Here is a 20,375-nt window from a genome sequence, read left to right as displayed (position 1 = left end):
CCTAATGATACTGAAGCAGTGTGATCCCACCATTCTCATCTCTCAACAGCTTGATGTTTAAGATAACATCAGCTACTCCTAGATCCTTCATCTCAAAACAGCGAGATAAGAAATCCTTAACCTCCTTGATTAAATCAAGTTTGGTTCCAAAGATCAATATGTCGTCGACATACAGACAAAGAATAACTCCTTCGCCCCCACCATAGCGATAGTACACGCACTTGTCACCATCGTTTACTACAAAGCCGGCAGCAGTTAATGTTCTTTCGAACTTCTCATGCCACTCCTTAGGAGCTTGTTTAAGGCCATATAAAGACTTTAATAACTTGCACACCTTTCCTTCTTGACCAGGTACTACAAAACCATCTGGCTGATCCATGTAAATTTCCTCCTTCAACTCTCCATTGAGGAAAGCCGTCTTAATGTCCATTTGATGAACGAGAAGACCATGTGAGGCAGCCAGTGATAGTAGCACCCGAATTGTGGTCAGTCTAGCCACGGGTGAGTAAGTATCAAAGAAGTCTTCACCTACTTTCTGGGTATAACCCTTGGCCACAAGCCGTGCCTTGTACTTTTCAATCGTACCATCAGGTCTAAGCTTCTTCTTGAAACACCCACTTACATCCTACAGGTTTGCACCCATAAGGACGGTCAGTGATCTCCCAGGTACCGTTAGCTAAGATGGAATCCATCTCGCTACGTACAGCTTCCTTCCAGTAGTCAGCATCAGGAGATGCATAGGCTTCTGAAATAGTCCTGGGTGTGTCATCCACGAGGTACACAATGAAATCATCACCAAAAGACTTTGCAGTCCTCTGTCTCTTACTCCTCACAGGAGTTCCATTGTTACCCTCAACAGGATTCTCAACGTGTTCCATCGCAATGGTGGGTTCAGGAATTACAGTGAATTCCTCACTAGATGGAGTAGGTATCTCCTGATTTGATGAACTCGACATATCCTTCATAGGAAATATGTCCTCAAAGAAAGTTGCATCATTTGATTCCATAATCGTACCAACATGCATGTCGGATACCTCAGATTTTATTATCAAAAATCTATAGCCGATGCTATGAAAAGCATAGCCCAGAAGAACACAATCCACGGTTTTTGGTCCAAGCTTGCGCTTCTTGGGAATTGGTATATTGACTTTCGCCAAACAACCCCAAGTACGTAGGTAAGAGAGTTTCAACCTTTTCCTTTCCCATTCCTCAAATGGAGTCATGGTCTTATGCTTTGTGGGAACTCGGTTTAGGACATGACACGCAGTCATTAGCGCCTCCCCCACCATTCCTTGGATAGACCCGAAGTGTCTAACATGGTGTTAACCATATCAGTTAGAGTTCGGTTCTTTCTTTCGGCTACCCCATTTGACTGGGGTGAGTAGGGAGGCGTCCTCTCATGGATTATACCATGTTCCGCACAAAACAGATCAAATTCATTGGAAAAATACTCTCCACCACGATCGGACCTAAGCCGTTTAATTTTTCGATCAAGTTGGTTCTCTGCCTCAGCTTTATAGTTTTTAAAGAAAGTCAAAGCCTCATCTTTTGATTTCAGAAGATACACATAACAATATCTAGTGGAGTCATCAATCAACGTCATGAAGTATCTCTTTCCACCTTTTGTCAACACGCCATTCATCTCACAAAGATCAGAATGTATAAGCTCTAGTGGCGCCAAGTCTCTTGCCTCTGCAGTCTTATGGGACTTGCGAGGTTGCTTAGCTTGCACACATACTTGGCACTTGGAGCCTTTGACAGTAGAGATTTTCGGAATTAAATTCATATTGGCTAACCGCGTCATGCAACCAAAGTTAATATGACAGAGTCGTGAATGCCAAATATCAGACTCATTATTGTGGCAAACATTATTAATAACTTTAGTGCAAATATCTGACAAAGATAGGCGGAACAAGCCTCCGCACTCATAGCCTTTTCCAACAAATTGTCCACACTTAGAAATTACAACTTTATTGGATTCGAAAACCAACTTAAAACCATCTCGACATAAACGGGAACCGCTAACAAGATTTTTATTGATGGACGGCACATGATGAACGTTCTTCAGACGCACAGTCTTCCCCGAAGTAAACTTCAGATCGACCATACCAACACCTCGAACGATGGCATGTGACCCGTTCCCCATCAGCACGGGTGAAATCCCGGTTGCCTGGTAAGAAGAAAACATGGAGGCGTCAGCACAAACATGTACATTGGACACCGGTGTCAATTAACCAATCTGTGGATTGAAATACTGAAAGGATGGTAGGAAAAATATCTTACCCTGATTTCTTCATATCAGTATCACCGATGACAACATTAGCGGACTTGCCGCTCTTCTCATGTTCGCGCTCCTCAAAGCGGTTAGGACACTTCGGAGCCCAGTGATTAGGATCACCGCAGACATGGCAAAGTCCCTTCCCCTTCTTATGAGAATTCTTCTTGAAGTTGGTAGAATGTGATGGCTTGTTCTTTGTATCAAACTTGCCTTTGCTCTGAGTTTTGTTCTTATTGTTTTTGAACTTGTTGGGCTGGGAGTTCTTCTTCTGTACCATGTGGGCACTAGAACCTCCCTCAGCAACTCGAGCACGTGTGTCCTTTGCTCTCGCCTTCTCTTCAACATCAAGAGTACCAATGAGATCCGCAACGGAAAACTCTTGTCTCTTGTGTTTCAGGGAAGTAGCAAAATTGTTCCACGAAGGTGGAAGCTTGGCAATGATGCCTCCGGCAACAAATTTGTCCGGCAACACACACTTGAAGTACTCAAGTTCTTTTGCGAGCGACTGTATCTCATGAGCCTGCTGTACAACAGGGCGCTCATCAGTCATCTTGTAGTCATAGAATTGCTCCATGACATACAACTCGCTGCCGGCATCCGAGGCACCAAACTTGGCCTCGAGCGCAGCCCACATGTCCTTGCCGTTGTCAAATGACATATACGAATCCACAATGAAGTCATCAAGAACACTCAGAAGAGTGCCTTTAAAGAGGGTATCAATCTTCTCAAAAGCTTCCAGCTGTGCTGGATTAAGATCGCCCTCAGGCTTGCCCTTGGTGGCATCATAGCAGCCCATGGTCTGAAACCAGTAGACTGCTCTCGTGCGCCACCTCTTATATTGCGCCCCCTTAAAGGCAGGCGGCTTCAGATGCGCAGCAAAACCACTCGGAGTAAATTGCCTATAATCAGGTTTTTGGATTGTTGTAAATATGAGCAAATTACTAAATATAGACAACGTGCATAGCTCTGTCCTCGGCTCGGCTCGGCCGCGCCGCGCCGCGCCGCGCCGCGGCGAGCGAGGAGGAGGAGTGCGGGTGTAGGTCTCCTCTTCTTATGCTCATACAAGTGGTAGAAGAGCTCACCTTATAAAGAGGTGCAACTCTCTCTCAACTTCCGGGGTGAGACTAAACTTTAGCCTCACTCACTCCACTCACATGTGTGCATGAATGGGCCAATAGAATTTCAGAATTTTAGTTGGGCTTTGAGCCAAAGGCCTACTAGCAAAATTCCAACAAGGATTCTCACAAATTAATATGGCGGTATGCATGGATCAATTCTTCTCGTGCATGTATATGTTAAATAACTGTCTCTTGGGGTAGACAATGATAGACAAGGCAACAATCAACAATGGGAAACACTTTAGTTCAGACGTCTGAATCCATGTGTTTCGTCAGACCAGCCCCTTGTCATTCGTTTGGAGGGATTCATCCAACGATGTAGAAGTGAGCTATATATAAAGTAAGGACTGTCTATTTGACATTTGACTGTTTTTCAATTCGAAAACAGTCAAATTTCCTGACCAATCAACACATTACACGTGAGTGAGCAGGAAAATCAGCAGATAGCTAAAAAAAACCTCCTGATCGTCTAAACGGGTCGGGTAAACATCTGACCCGATTTGTCCGATCCCAGGCACAACAAAACACGCCAATTGCCATCAACCACTACAAAGATCTCACCTACCAGCCTAGAACAAATCTGGGAGGCGCCCATGGGAAAGGGAGAGGCGGCCATGGGAGATCGGGGAATCAACAGGTCAGCAACAATCGTACACAAACTCCTCACCATCATCTCTCTTCACCTCTTTCATTAACAAAATCTGAAGGAATTTTATTCATCTTCAAAATAGAGAGATCAAGATCAGCTATAATTCTAGGAAAGATACATGGGGATTAACATAAAAAATACAGGAAAAATTCAGAAAACATTCAGAAGCTTATAGTGCAAGTGATAGTCATTTTCCAGTGTAAATCCTATAAAATTCTAGTGTAATTCCCAGAAAATTACAGTGCAAATCCCCATGTAATTAAATTGTAGTGTAAATTCTCCATAATTTCCCATGTAAATCCCCCATAAATACCAGTGTAAACATGGGACAAATGATGTAATTACACTGTACATACCTAGTAATTTACACTGTAAATCATAAAAAAAATACAGTGTAAATCCCAAAAACTTGTGAAATCTGGTGTACATTCCAGTGTAAACATGAGACAAATTGTGCAATTACATTGTAAGTACACAGTAAATTCCAGTTTAACTACACTGTACATACCTAGTAATTTACATACAAAAAATTGTAAAATCTGGAATTTCAGTGTGGGATAAATCTGATATAAATTCCAGTGTAAACATGAGACAAATGATGCAATTACCTAGTAACCTGGTTTGTAATACAAAATGGACTATCTATCCATGGTTACTTGCCACTGGCAGCAGCCAAACTTTACACACAATTTCCTAGCTTTACATTGTAAGTACATGGTAAATTCCAGTTTAATTACACTGTACATACCTAGAATCTACAAATTAAATTCCAGTGTAAGTTACACCGGAATGATGTAGGTTACACTGTAAGTACCTTGTAAAAATTCCAGTGTAATTTACACTGTAGGTACTACTTACAGTGTAAATTAAATTGTAGGTATCTACAAATTAAATTACAGTGTAAATGCCAGGGAAAAATTACACTGTAGCTACCTAGAAATTTCCACTATAAATCTCTAGAAATTCTAGTGCAAAAATCTAGGGGTTTTACACTAAGAAACCAGTAAAATCCACAGTGAAAATAAACTAGAAGAAAACTCAGGTAATTACACTTTTACCTAGTAATTTGCAGTGTAAAAGCCTTAGAAAACATTCAGGCATAGAAAGAACATAGAAAGCAGAGAGCATAAGCACAAACACAATCTACAGAATACATTCAAGCATGCAGACATTACAAAATACTAGCATTAACATTCAAGCATACAGAATACATTCAAGCATCTATTACTAAAATGCTTTGCTACTCATGATTATGTTAACACTAACATTCTACTTTCCAATTGTGACAGGACAGGAGCATGATGAGGGTAGTGACTGAAGAGGATCTACTGAGTTATCACAGGAATAACTCATACTAAATGTGAGATATAGTTGCTAAAACATTGGGAAGATGTTTAAAAATACATAAAAAGGGTAAAAGGCTAACAAAATTATGATGCAAGAAACGTTTCATTTCACTGCGCTCCTTCATTCCGACAATATATACAAGGTAAAGTGACAAAAACAAAAAATACCACGGACATTCATGAGATGTCTAAAATTAAACTTGTGATGAATCTTGCAGGTACATTCAGGAGATGGATCTACGAACATTCAAGTGAGCAAACCAGATGACAGTTTCATCACAACAAGATGACAATGTAAGCAAAACAAGAGCTGAATAACTATTACAAGAAAATGCCAAAGAAAAACACACTAACAATCATTGAAACTTACATTTGCAGACATTGGAGGCAAACTTGCATAATGAAGTGGCAGCAAGCGAAGATGGGGGAGGAGAATGTAATCCCTGGGACACAAACCTGTTCTATAACATGAATCTGCAACATGTACACACCACAAAATTCAGAAATACAATGATGAACCTAAGAGAAACTCATAACATTTCAGAAGAAAATAACTAAAAGAAATCCCTAAAAGTTGCAGGTGCCTGAAGATGTTGATTGCAGTAGAGCAGCAGCTAACACGAACTCAAGCACGGGTCAAAGGAATGGAGAAGGAGAAAGAAAAGAACCAGAAGACTCACTTGAACAAGGAGACGATGAATTCCTCAATGAAGAAGGCATTAAAGTGAGCTAAATGAAAACTGCCCTACAGTACTGAACCAAGCAAGGAACATTGAATACTAGCTAAATAATATATAGGAACCAATGGTATTACTGAGCAAACTGGACTTAATTACATTGGAAAATAGACAAAATTAATGTGCAAACAGTGTGCAAGACGGGCTAAAATACACTGACAAAACCACTCAAAATCCAATAACAACCCACACTGGAATTATTGGGTAAACTACACTCTAATGTTGGGGTAAATTACACTGAAACTACATTCAAATTACACTATAAATCCACTGGAATTAATGGATGAATTACAATTAGAAGTCTGTAATGCTGGGATGAACTACACTGCAATCACAATCAAATAACATAGAAAATTCACTCAATACCACACTGAAAAAGGTTAATTAAATTATAAATCTGGTAGAAATTACACCATAAATTTGGGACAAATTACACTCCAATACTGAGATAAAATTACACTGTAAGTCTACACTGGAATTACAACCAAATAACACTGTAATATCCACTCAATATACACTGTAAATCCGGGACAAATTACAATGTAAATCTGGGACAAATTACACTGAAAGACTGGCACAAATTACAGTTCAAAAATCAGGTTAATTACACTGCAAAATCTGAAAGAAATTACACTGATACAGTACTGAGATTACACTGCAAGTCTGGGACAAAATTACATTGTAAGTCTGAGATGAATTACAGTGTAAAATAACACTGCAAATCCAATCACAACAACTGAGTAAATGACCATCAAAGGCTGAGATAAAATTACACTGAAATTAAACTCAAACCATCCCTGCAAGAAGTAAACAAACATGGTACAAGGGGAACTAAACACCTACATCCCGCAAGAACAAATCAGGAGGCGAAATGTACTTAGTACATGAACAGGAATACACACAGGAGCATCAGAACATGAGCAGGAAAGAGCTAGGCATCTATACAAACCTCACCTACAGGAACATGAGCAGAACATCTATAGAAATCCCGCACACTACATCTACAGAAAATCCAGCACCTGTAGCTACATCTACAGAAATCTGCCACGGAATCCCGCATGCTACATCTACACCTACAGAATCCCGCATGTTATATCTACGTAGAAAAGGAAAACAACCGTTACATCTACAAACTACAACAGGAGCACGCACGCGTGTATCGCAAGGCCCAGCAAATCACACATACCAGCGGCTGCATCAGATGGCGAGAGGGCGACATGAACTGACCTAGATCTGGAACAACACAAGCAGAACAACAAACACGCGAGAGAGAGAGAGAGAGAGAGAGAGAGAGAGAGAGAGAGGAACAACTAACCATGACACAGGGGGCGAAGAGAAAGGGAAGAGAGATCAAGCTCAGGCGGTGGGAGATCTCGAAATCGCCATGGACGGGGAGAATCGCATCCTCTGCTCCCCGCTCGAGCTCCCCCTCAGCCTTATCGAAACAGAGAAAACGAAATGAAAAGAGTCGGCCCGGGCGGCGGTAACGGACAGAGAGAAAACCGCACCAGACAAAAAACCGGACCCGGGAACAAGCTCGAACAATCGCAGAAACCAGCGTGAATCTCCGTGCAAAAACGGATGGACAACAATTTGAACGTCAACGAATTGCAAAACACTCAGCTGTAAAATAGCAAAACCGCCGTATATAAACCTTCGGTTCATCTCTCTAATTCCCTGTTCACAACCCTAACCAGTGCCCACGCCATCGCTGCCGATCGGAGCCACGGGGAGCAGCGCGTCGGCGGCTCGTCGCCCATGCCCCCCACCGTCAATCCGACTAGAGCCAAGGCAAGAAGCACATCGTCGCCCTTGACACTGGCCCAACGAGGCATATCATGAGCAACACTTTCACAATTCTGGATCGTCTCCCACTCCCGCGATCCCTGACTACAATGGGAAGTGCTTCGTTCTCCTTGGTCCTTGCATCCACCGTCCTGTACGAGGGCTACTACGATCAACACACTATCACTGCCTCGTTGATGTACCCTCTATTTCTACTCATGCCAGATCTCAATATCCAATCTGGTGCCATGCTTGTCCCCATCACCCTCCCAGTACTACCGGCAGCTCTACATGCATACCCAGTCACCCATATCTACTTCTCAACTGCTGCATCCCCTTCTCACTCTTGATCACCCCTCCAGTTCCACCTTTCCCTTCTCAATCCCACATCGAATCTCTCCACGTCTGCTGCTCCGTCCATAGCATTTGATCGATGTCGCCTAGATACAAACCGTCATAAGTGTTGAAGCAATATTGATACAATCAGGAAGCAACTCATACGAATCTAAACTACACATGTGGCCTAGTGTTGAAGCACGGAACAATGCAAAAAGAAGCATGCTTATTTTATTTTTTTGTCATTTTATTTTTTCTGCCTAAGTATGGAATGACAAGCTATGAAGCTTTATGAAAGTATGTACGAAGTAAATAAATAGATATTAAACCCAAAAAAGAAGTGCAAGCATGCCACATGGAAGCATATATGAAAAATCAAGGAAGCACACCACATCACAGTGGTTGGAGAAAAAAAGCTACGAAGCATGGTTTGTGCAGCTGAATAATGCTTCTGCTACCTACATAAACTAAGCATCTAGTATTAGTGAATTATGCATCTATCTTTAGAGTATTTTGCTTCAAGCACAAAATAACATGTCACCCATACCAGCTACTCCCTCTGTCCGCGAATAAGTGTACTTTTAGGTTTTGTCCTAAGTCAAAGTTTTAAAACTTTAATCAACTTTGTAGGGAAAAGTAACCGCATTTATAACACTCAATTAGTATCACTAGATTTGTTTTGAAATGTACTTTCATAATATACCAATTTGATGTAATATATGTTACTAATCTTTTGTATATAGATGGTCAAAATTTAAAAATTTTGACTTAAGACAAAAATTAGAAGTACACTTATTTACGGACGGAGGGAGTACGTTGCTTCAACGAATCTGAGAGATTTACGGGAGCGGTTAACCATAATAGATGAAGCCATTTATGGGAATAATTAATAACCGCAAAAAGAAGCGTAATGGACCACCTAATCTAATGACCCGAGCACTGTCTCATCCAGAGGTAGGGAACTGGTATGATGGGAGCACAGGTGTCACACGTTTGATGCCCAGTGCCAACCTTGCATTGCATGTGGAGTGGACCGTGGCCCATGGCAGCTGCAAGTTGGGCCTTGACACAACCAACGTGGACCATCAAGGATGGCTTGTTTCATCAGCCGTGGGAGGGCAGTGGTGTGGAAGGGTAGGTGTAGTTTAGTACCACCTCGACTGTGGACAAAAAATCGAACCCGTTTATAAGGGGAGTCCTCGTGGTCCACTTAGTTGAGGTGCTACGTAGGAGAGAAATATGCTAAATACACATACATGCATATAGAGTGTGCGGTTGCGTGACTATTCGCGGAACATATGCGACTTGAGACGCTTGGCGCGCCTTCCTTGTATTTCGAAGTCTATTCCAATAAGCTTTCCACCAAAAAACCGGAATGCAGGCTTCATCCTAATCCTTATTAGGAATGAGATAGTGGGAGAGAGACAAACCTTCCAACAGCTCTGACATGTTCATAGGAATAGGCCTTCTATTCAATGCAGTTCCACCGAGCCAAGGGTCTTATAACAATCGCACCGAATTACCATCTAAAATCTGCCACTGGAAGTTCTCTTTAATAGAATGACTGGCTTTACATATCTCCTTATTAATAGGAAATGAATGGGCAGCAACATAGAACCCATCCCAAGAACCCTCAAACCTCCCTGGAGAACACGGCTCCACAACGTATTTGGTAGCGGATCCACTTTTCCTTATCTGTTAACGTATACCTTTCCTCTGCCTATGAGCTAGCTAAAGATCCATCGTTATCCTTTCCGGCAATGGAGGCGGAATCAATGGTCATGTCAGGTTTCAGATTGAAAGAGAGATGTCAAGCAAGCGCCGAATCTGAGTACTCAACTTGCCCGACCCGCCTCTTCCACTAGACCTCGTCTTTCAAAGAGCAGCAGCCCTGCAAGCCTAATAGAACCTTGTTTCCCTATTACTTACTTTTGCTTTGAGCGTCGCACTCCAGCGGCTTTCTTTCCTATGGCTTGGATGGGGGTCCTCAACAAGATCTATATCGGTGTCATTATTTACTTATTTAGACGATAGATGATGATAGAGAGCAGACTGGCTCTGAGGAAGAATATCTTAAGTAGTTGAATCCGCTCCGCTAGGTTAAATTGTATGATCTGAATGTAGGAGGACTGCTGCTGGTGACACAATTTCTTTTGGGTCTGAAGAATGAACTCAGAGCTGCAGTGGAAGTGCAGGTGCCTAACTCAATTAGTGAAGCTGCATCTTTTGCTCAATCAAGTGCGGGAAGGAGTTTTGGAGAGAGGCAGGCACTACATGAACAAGAAGGACAGTAACTAGAATTATAAGTCGGCTGCCCCGCAGCAGCAAGGCTATGTCTCAGTCAAAGTTCGACAAGGGGCAAAACAGTTGCTGTCCTAATAGAAGTTCATGTCGATCCAGCCAAGCCAGTGCCATCATTAGAAAGTCCGGCCATTTTAGTTTCAGCCAGTTCAAGTTAGGGCAAGGAGGAAAGGAAGAGAGTAATGCAAGGATGTAAAGAATGAGGCGCTAGAACAGACTGGCCCGCAGGCTTCCAACCTGACACCGCTTTGCTACTTTTCGAAAGAGGAAGAGAAGTTGCTTGTATGAGACTGCGCCTCCCGGCTGGAAACTCCAATGGCATTTTCGGTAAATGAAAGCAAAGCGAAGCTTTACGACCAAGGAGAGATAAGCATATTTTATGAATGATAGAAGGAGTGCTACCCGAGCACAGGCTCGCTTGGAAGGATAGAGCGCCGCAAGACAAGATGGCATATTGAAGGGAAGGCTATGAAAAGAATTCTGGTCTCTCGAACGCCTGGCATACTAATACGAGCCGCATACTTGAATACTAGTGACATATTGGAGGAAAGGAGATTATTGGAATACTAGAGGGAGTTACGCCCATAAGAACTGCTGGCTGTAAACGCGACTTGCTCTGCTCCTCCTAAAACCCTTTTCGATAGTAAGATAGATATAGATCTAAAGGGCCTAGAAGGGCAAGCATGGACCGAATAATACACATACTCTGTCTAGATAGACGATTTCTTCTTTCATTTCCACTCAAATAAAAGCACTTTCTTTCAAGCTTATTTGCTTGAAAAAGGGCAAAGCAATTCCAACATAAACTGACACTTTAGGATCCTCTAAGCCTTTCTATAGACCCGTAAGGTACTAAAAACGAAAAACTAGCACTACTAACACAGGCTGAAGAGGATGACCTCGAAAAAGAATACAATTAAAGATGTGGCCTTCCCTCCAAGCACATATATGGATATGGAGCACTCTTTTCCAGCCTAAAAAAGAATAGCTAGAGATGGCTTTCTTTCCGTATCAATAGGTAGCCTTCCTTGCCTATGGCTACTTTCAAATGAAAAGGTCAAAAAAGAACTTGATGTAATAGGCTCACTTCATTAATGCTTTCAAACTCGATTGTAAACTATTCCCACCTAAAAGATAAGCTTACTACTTCAAATAGGTAGATGGAAAGAAAGCCATATTTTCCATCTTATTTATATATTCCATTCCAGCCATTGACAGCAACTCACTCTTTTCGAACTGCACTTTGAAAGCCAAACCCAAGAAAGACCATATCAACTACTCTCCAAATAGCAGGATAAATCACGGAATTCAAATGGAAGACAGAAAGAGAAGGCAATTCAAACCTAATGGCCAAACGAATCCAAGACAGAAATACTTATAGCCAGAAAATAATAACAAGAGAACGAAAACAACTCCATATTCTACTGGCCTGCCTCTCTGATCTACTATCCAACTGCCATGGAAGCACCACTGTTCACCCTAGGCTCACATTCTGGCACTTCGTTCGCTGTGTACTCAAAGGACTTGCTTGTCTTTTGACTCGGGCAAAAACCGCAGGAGTGAATTGACTCGTAATTATACAAACAAATGACCCAGCTGGCCTTCTCCTATCCGGGGAATCATCGGGACATGCTTCACTTAAAGTGATTATACCACATAGTTTAGGGAAGCGAAACCATAGTTCGGGTTAGTTCACGCTAGATTATCGAAGCTTGTAACACCTGTTAGAACACATTAGGAAAGCGCAAAAGATTTCTATTTGGAGTTCGCTCATTTAGTTGCTCGATCGCTGCCATCCGCATTGGGCTAATTCAAATCCTATGCTCCATGCTCTTGCGGGTTTGCTCCATTTGAACTTGTCCACACTGGCATAACCAGTATCTCCCCGGAACTAAGAGGCATGGATACCCATCTTTATCGATTCAAAGAAATGAATAAGTATCAGCGAGGCGGGGAATACGGGCCCGGTAGAGATAGGGATGATCGGCAAGCGCTACGAGCGGGGCCGATGTTTCGTGTTGTGGGTGGCCATCGGATTGTTCAGCGTGCCCATGCGGATCCCTACCAATGTCCTAGACTACAAGTTCGACAAACTTCCGGCTCGGGTCAGGATACAAAGTTACCCGGGATGGGCTTGCCCTCTGGATCACGTTGGGTCCTTGCTTGTTCCAACGTCATGCTAGGAATGTATCACGTGCCCATGCAAACCAAAGGAAAGCAGATACAACTATTACAGATCCTAGTCCTATTTCCCATCAGAACATAAGGGAGTGGGCTTCCTTTGTAACAGCTCTGTTCTGGTCGTGGCTCACCTCACTGGAACAACGCTTCTGGTCGGAAGCTGGTCGATCGCCTGGTCGGCAACCGGCACAACACCCTTGCCAGTGGGATTTCTGTTGGTTTTCGTACTATGCGCAATGAAAGTTTCCAAAAAAGGAGAGCTCTAAAAACAGCGTTCTACGGGGAGAATGTGATTTTTGTATACTTTGACCCCATACTGGCATGAAACTGATCGGAAAAAGGACCTCAAAAACACCCATTTATTAGGGGAATGTGAAAATTGATGGTTTTCGCCCATACTGGCATGAAACTTTCTCTTTTATTGAGCTCAAAAACAGGCAGAGGGAGATCAGAAAAAGTGTCAAATCCAATAGAACAGAGAACGATGGCCCAAACAGAACAGCTTACTTCCTCTATCCGAGTTGGCAATCAATATCAAGATCAGAGCGCGAGAGCAATGAAACAACAAGTCCACCGTCCCTTCACCAGCCAAAGAAAGGAGAAGACTAAGCAGCTCAATAGGGTCTCGAGTACGACTATAGTACCAAAGCTTGGTGCTTCTACCAGTCAAGCAATTACCACGGGTGGATATTCAATAGAAAGCCTACTTGAGTAGGTCAAACAGCGGGGATCTCTCAGTTCCAATGGCTGGATCTCAGAATCGCGTAGATGGGTAGAAGTAATGGGCAAACGCACCTAAGTTAGAGATTTCAACTACTACGGTAGTGATGGGGTGCCTGTTTACCTAAGTAGGCCTAGTTCTTTCTATAATGAGCATTCGCGTCCGGGGACTTTGATCCAACTTCAGCCGATGGGGAAACGGCAAGGGATGCACCGGTATCTGGACACGTGATGGACCCAGTAGTAAATATTCCTTTGTGGAAGGCTTTGGTTATACCTGGGTGGCAAAGCGAAGTTTCTGGTGGGTAGGTGTCTAAAACAACCCTCTGCAAGGAAGCACGCCCGTATCAATCCTTTAATCGGAGACTAGACTAGCGTTAGGAAGGACAAAGGAGACAGACAGAATTTACATCAGAAAAAAAGGACTTTTTGAAGTTTGAGTGAGGATAATTGTCTTAAATTTCGGAGAATCGGCTGAAAAACGCGGAATTGTCTTCGCCTTTGTAAGCGAAAATGTCCAGTAAAGCCTATCTCGCTTTTAGCCTTCATGGTGAATGGCCCACCCTTTCTTTGAACCTTGTCAATGATCGAACGAACTTACAGATATGAACTGAGTGCCATTTGATGAGTAAGATCGAACAAGGGAGAGGGATATGGAAAGGATGAAGTAATGAAAGAGGAAGTCATTGCTAGTAGTAACGACTTGTCACGATCCATTGGTTCATATAGAATCCATGTCCTAGGTCTATCAAAAAACATTCTTTTCGCTAAGCGTATATAATAAAATAGAGTGAAAGGGTCCACCCCGAAACCAAGGGGGTACTAACTAACAGCTGAGTCCTCTCCGAACCGCAGGAGATAGTTGCCCATCATACGGCTCACCAACTTCACTTGCCTCTAAGGGGGGCTCGCTCCGGGCAGGTTCGGATCACTTACTATACACGGCCCTACGAAGGGGTTAGGAGCGTTTTCAAGATGATTCTTTCTTTGTCGAGACGAAAAAGGAACCCATCTTTTCGATTGAAAAATGTGAGTCTGTTTTGCCCACTTTATCCATCCCCCTCTATCAAAATGATCAAAAAGGCATTTCAAATGCTTCTTATTCCCGTGTTTGATCTTATCCATCTCTGCCCCGCTTCCATGTGGGCAGAGACCCCTGTAGAGAATGAAGAGGAGCCAAGGATCTTACTCTCAAGAGTGCTTCGATAGGCTCCACTCTCTCCCCTGAATAAGTCAGGCTCCGTTAGCCTGGGCTGAGATGGGGATAACGAGTCGACGATTGAAGCCCCCAACGTTCTGCCAGACACTGGACAGGGGTAAGCTCTGTAAATGTGTAGAGCCAAGTGTAGTGTGGTGTAGTAGTAGGCACTTCTAGGCCCCTTCCCGGGCTACTGGATCACTCCAGTGCTTCGGGTACTACGGACCCTCTGCCATCCATTGCAGCAGAGCCGTTTCATGAGCGGGGGGCTAAGCGCAGTTCTTTGAATCAAATGTTTCATGAAATCGAAATCAATTCTTTTTTAGATATCTGGATAGATGGATGGATCTATCTTTCTATTCAGATATCTTTTGCAATTAGCCCCAAATCCTTGATTTGGCCAGCAAACAAAGCACTGCTTTGGGCCCAGGAAGCGAAGGGAATGAGCTCGGCTGCTTCTCCCCCACACTTCTTTATTTCTCCGTGCCCCTTCCGCATGCGCTTCACGCGCCATTGGCCCTTTGCTCTCCTCTTATTTCTTCATTGGAGGGTTCGGATGGACTTCGCCGTTCTTTCCCAACAAAAATGGAAAGGGCTTGTATCACATCAGATGTCGATTCGTTTTCCGCCCCAAATGAGATGGGGAATTAGTCACCTCTGTCCCTTCATCTTTTTGAAAGGAATCGAGGCCCGGCCCGGCTCGCGTCGTTCCAACAACCGACGGGGAGCACCTCAGTATACGATCGCGCGCAGTAACTGGGAGTCCTATTACACCTAAGGCCAACTTCCATTCACCAAACCCAGGTTCATCTCGTGTAGTGATTATGGACTCGTACAAGGATATGGAGTCGACGGTTGATGTATCAGACTCGACCCTGTCTTTCGTAGCATGCTTTCCCATCTGTGTTGCAATTGATTCGGTAAGCTACGTGTCCGGTGCACGGAAAACTGCCTTCGGTCTCCCAACCTTACTCATGGCAACCTTCCGACCGCCCAACGACCTATAACGCTAGTCACTACTCCCACTGGGGCTAGGAAGTAAGCCCCACAACCCAAAGCGGCGAAGAACAAATAGAATTTGCTACAAAAGCCGGCTAACGGGGGTATTCCTGCGTATGAGAACATTGTAATGGAGAAGGTCATAGCCAAAATAGGATTCGTTTTGGCTAGAGCGCCCAAATCCGCTATATATTTGACACGGGTTTGCTGTAATGCTAGAACTATGGAGAATGCATCTATCGTCATTGATGCATAAATAAATATACCAATTAGTAGTGATTGAATTCCTTCTATGGTTCCACATGAGAAACCGGTACGAATATAACCTACATGTCCAATTGAACTATGAGCTAGAGGTCTTTTGACTTTCGTTTGGGCCATGGCGGCCAGTGCTCCTAAGATCATAGAAGCAATGGCTGCAGAAAAAGAAGATTTGTTGTAATGTACCCCCATAGGAAGCAACAATAGAAACACGTGACATATTTGCAGAAATAGAGATTTTAGGCGCAATAGAAAGGAATGCTGTCACCGGGGTGGGTGAACCCTCATAGATATCAGGTGCCCACATATATAGAGTCAAAAGAGAGATTGAGTCCGAGGGAGAGGGGGGTTTTCTTGGGGCTCGAGAGATTGAATAGATAGGGCCCCACAAGTTGTTAATTCGCCGCTGGGGAATTCACACAAAAGGGAAGGACTTATTCTCAACGAAAAAAGTGCTCTCTGAACCGAACGTGAAAGTTGTTTTCCATCAGACGGCTGTTCACGTAACTCCACTCTCGGCTTGGATTATATATCCATTTGGTCCGCTCTCGGCCATTCCACACGCTGCCTAGCAGAGACGTGGTTATCTGAAGTGGATTCTCTCTTTTGTAGTAGATGCCGAACCTGCTGCTCAGTGGGCGGGCGCAGCAGCTACATGGACCCCTTTCTTTATGTTGTTGCCAGCGCTTTCCCGGGCCGAGCCGGAATTCTTTATTAGAACGTCGGCAGGCAAAGCCCGAAGGAAGGCTGCTATCCCCTCGGCCTTCTTCCTTTTCGATGAAAAACAAATCGACATCTCAATCTCCGAAAGCGTTTTCCTTACCCAGCTAATATCCCCCCCTTCGTCGAGCCTTTCCTTTAGTGGTAAGGGATATGCACCTTATCTGAACGTCGGCAGGCATTCCGGAATTCTCCTTTTTTGGCCCCGGGTGAACATAGGCTCAAACATGATTGGAGGGGTCCTAGCTACGCCATGCGTTCAATAAAAAAAAAGCAAGCCTCTGGGAAGCTGCAGGGATTACAAAAAGAGGGTGCTTTCCTGTGTTGCACTGAAAAAAGGACAAAGGAGAAGACGCTCTTCGACTTTCTTTCTTCCTCCCGCGCCCGCCTAAGCCCGGCCCGCGTTAGAGGGGAAGATTAGCAAAGCGGAAAAAGACAGAGGGAGGGGGAGCTGCATCTTATTCTCTTCGCGAGAACTTCAGGATCGGAGAAGCATTCGGAAGGGGCGAGGCCTTCATTTCGTTGGCAGAAGCAGAAACGATCCAATCCATTCGGGGCTTCGGGGAACCCAAAAACGAACTCTGTTTACTTTTTTCATAGATAGATGATATATATAGGAATAATATATACATCCCTTTACTTTAGATGTCTATGTATCTATTTTGGAATCATCTCCCGATTCTCTTTTTTTTCTAATTCGCACTGCTCTTTCTCTCTAAATTGCATCAAAGAAAATAGAGAGAGAGAGAGCAGATGGATCCTATCCCCTATAACGAACACTCATTCCTATCTATTGATAGAAAAGAAAGATCTTCGTCACGGACTTTTTCTTTGTTCTTTTTTTTTTTAGATTGGAGGAATTCCTCATATCCAAGGCAGCTCCCCACAAACACCCCACCCATATGACTATGCCCCCTTTTGAATCGACAGTAGATTGGGCTTCATAGCTACTTTCATTCTAAAGACGAATATTAGTCAATAGGCAGGCTTCTTTCAGTAGCAAACATATTCATTTTCACCGGGCTCCGCGCACCTTTGGTACTTCTGGAGGGCAAGCAGTTTTATAGTGACTTCTTTCTTAGGGTAGGGCGACGAATACTTCCAATTCCGGAAAGGTCATTGGGTCGCCTTTGGAAGCTAAAGCGAAAGTTGTAGAAAGCCGGGAGAAAAAGCGAAAGCTTGCTCGAAACGGCCTATACCCTAACCCTCGGAAGCGAAGACGCAAAGCGTCACTTTTTTCAAAAGGAAGGAGTTTTTTCTGACTGAATCCATCCATAAAGCCGCCAAGGAAACGAAGTTCGTTCCCTTTCATCAAGTGGGTAAGGTAGGCAAACCACTTAAGCTTTGCCTTAGACTGACGGAACAAAGCTAAGAAGTAGGCTGAATGGAAAAAGGAAAGGGACAAGGGCGGTCGTCGCTTGGCGCGAAGGCTGCTGGTTCGGTACGGTACTAAAGGTCCTCGGACTTCCAGGCGGTTTTTCTTTTGGGCTGCTGTGAACCCTTGGATCTCGCCAATACAGCCTCCTATGGTTTTCGTTACCGAGATATCTTTTCTTTTTTCCCAGGGATTTTTTGGGTAATCAGCTCCCATGCTGCAAACAGTCAAATCTGAACCTTGTCGCTCTTCTTTCCTCGTGGGCAGGAAGCACACCAGCAGCGTGCGTTGCGTGATTCCACTGTGTTTTTTGCACTTGACTGGGTGGACAGTTGACCGGAAGATAACTTCGATTCGCCCGGCCAGCAGGCGGGCGGCGTGCTTATCTTGTGTGACAACACTACAGAGCGAGTAGCTCTTCTAGTCGGGCAGCTGTGTGACAACACTCCTGAGAAAGCGGCGCTTTTGTGTAACATGCTATGGTCTCAACGCCCTTACGAGGTAGTGATGAGTTTCACGCGCTCTAAGCCCGGCCCGCGCGCAGTTAGGAGGATTGGCCGCTATCTGAGCGGTACCACCCACCCTACCCTACTACCTATAGGGGGCCGTCCGTCCTACAGCCGCCCGAAAAGGAACTGCAGTAATCTTGAATAGGAATCCTACAGCGATAAAAAGAATCCCCATAAAAATACCACTAGATCGAGCACCAGTGATTTCGTATCCGGTCAAAATCTTGGCTAATTGATCGAAGTGGGTAGCTCCAGTAGACCCATAGATCATGGAACAAATAGGGTGGGTAGGCCCAACCACCACACTACACGTATAGACGCGAACCCCCCTCCTTACCGTACGTGCGACTCTCACCGCATACGGCTCGCACAAAGACTCCAAAATCCATCCCGAGCTTTTTATTCCACCTCTCCCTCCTCTCCAATCCTCGATCAAACTAGCCTTCCCCAGCAAGAAAACGTATCCGCTTTAGCAACAAAGCGCTCATCCCTTGCTTGTTCTTGAGCGCGCAAGGCGCTCAAGACGGTGATTCTTGCTTAAAAAAGGGCTAAAGCACTCCAGCTTCGAAGCTGGAGTTTGCAACTTCAAAACTACAGGTTTTAGCCCTCCTGCTGGGTGGGCGCTTCCTTCGTCTATCGTATGTCTCGCTTGGCTTCGTCCCGAACCAAGGAGGCATGATGGCGGGCGCGTGCGTGTGCCGACTGCAGAGACTACAAGCCGACGCCGGAAGCGACTCGCTTCTATTCTCGATTGGATATAGATGGGGAATCTCTATAGATCGTCTTTTTTCGACAACCTCTCTAAAACGCATACGAGAAAATTGCACTTCACGGCACGGCAAAAAAAAAGAGCTTCGCTCGGTTGGCCCTCCTAGGCTTCCGCCTACTTTCTCTTCTCTTAAGTCTACAACAAGTGGGAGAGGCAGGATTCGAACCTACGTAGAAAACCTTCAACAGATTTACAGTCTGTCGCTTTTGACCGCTCGGCCACTCTCCCCTTCCCGGGGATACGCCCTCCTCAAACAAAGGGTTCCTGAATAAGAAGGATGGCGGCCTTCGTTCTTAAGTTAAGAAGAGCAGATGGAACTATTAGATTTGCTAGCGTTCCGGGAGAATAAATAAGGTCATTTAGTAAGTTCATAACAATTTATGTAAAGCAAGGGGCAAAGCTTCTACGACAGCTTCCCCCTCATTGCCATCGTCGGCCTTCCCCAGCTCCCCTCCTTCGTCGCTTCTGGCTAAGCATCTTTCGGCGGAGGAAAGGAGGCGACTAGTCGCTTCTGGCGAAGCAGCGAGTTCATGAGCAAGTGAATGAACGAGCAGCGAGTGAAGTGCAACAGTCGTAAGTAAGGCTCGCCATGTTCCTAAAAGGAGTGACCATCTTTTCTTCCCTTCTACTGACACTGAGCGAGCAGCAAGCATAGGCAATAGTTTCCGTAGGGGTGGGGCGCAAGCAAGCGTTTTCAGGCTCCGCTAGCTAGCGTACTCTTCTGCTATCAATGAAACCGAAAGAAAAAACCAGTGCCCTTTCGTATAGATCGAGACGCAGTACTTTTTCTTTACTTCTTCCATACTAGGAAGAATGGAAGGAAATCCTTCGATAACACTTCTTCCTTATTTGAAGAAATGATATCCGACGCCCGTGGAAACTCTTTCATTTCAAAAAAGTTCTTCTTCTTAAGAAGCAAATAGCATTTCCTATTGATTTGTCCCCTGGACTAGACCTATGTAGATTCGGAATTATCCGTCGCTACGCTGTTCCCAAGGACTAGCAAAATCGAAATAGCGAAATTCTTGGGTCATCTCAATGGGTTCAGAAACCACACGTTTCTCTGGATCATCATAGCGTACTTCCACATATC

At 44.2% G+C, this 20,375-nt stretch overlaps 1 long non-coding RNA gene, 1 other non-coding gene and 1 pseudogene across 2 annotated transcripts; all 3 read right to left on the bottom strand.

Annotated features, from left to right (window-relative positions):
* Positions 1–3,663: 3,663 nt before the first annotated feature.
* On the bottom strand, positions 3,664–7,619 carry LOC125535797. The gene is made up of 3 exons (XR_007294801.1): positions 7,444–7,619; positions 5,762–5,865; positions 3,664–4,116 (listed from the first exon to the last, which is right to left on the bottom strand). It is a non-coding gene; the product is annotated as an uncharacterized LOC125535797 (long non-coding RNA).
* Positions 7,620–15,574: 7,955 nt separating this feature from the next.
* On the bottom strand, positions 15,575–20,369 carry LOC125535796 (annotated as a pseudogene).
* On the bottom strand, positions 19,428–19,510 carry TRNAY-GUA. The gene has a single exon. It is a non-coding gene; the product is annotated as a tRNA-Tyr (tRNA).
* Positions 20,370–20,375: the final 6 nt, after the last annotated feature.

The sequence above is a fragment of the Triticum urartu genome, chromosome 2 (assembly GCF_003073215.2).
Source record: "Triticum urartu cultivar G1812 chromosome 2, Tu2.1, whole genome shotgun sequence".
In the NCBI taxonomy this organism is placed as follows: domain Eukaryota; kingdom Viridiplantae; phylum Streptophyta; class Magnoliopsida; order Poales; family Poaceae; genus Triticum; species Triticum urartu.
Note: the sequence above shows the minus strand (reverse complement) of the source record. Positions and strands in the feature narration are given on the sequence as shown.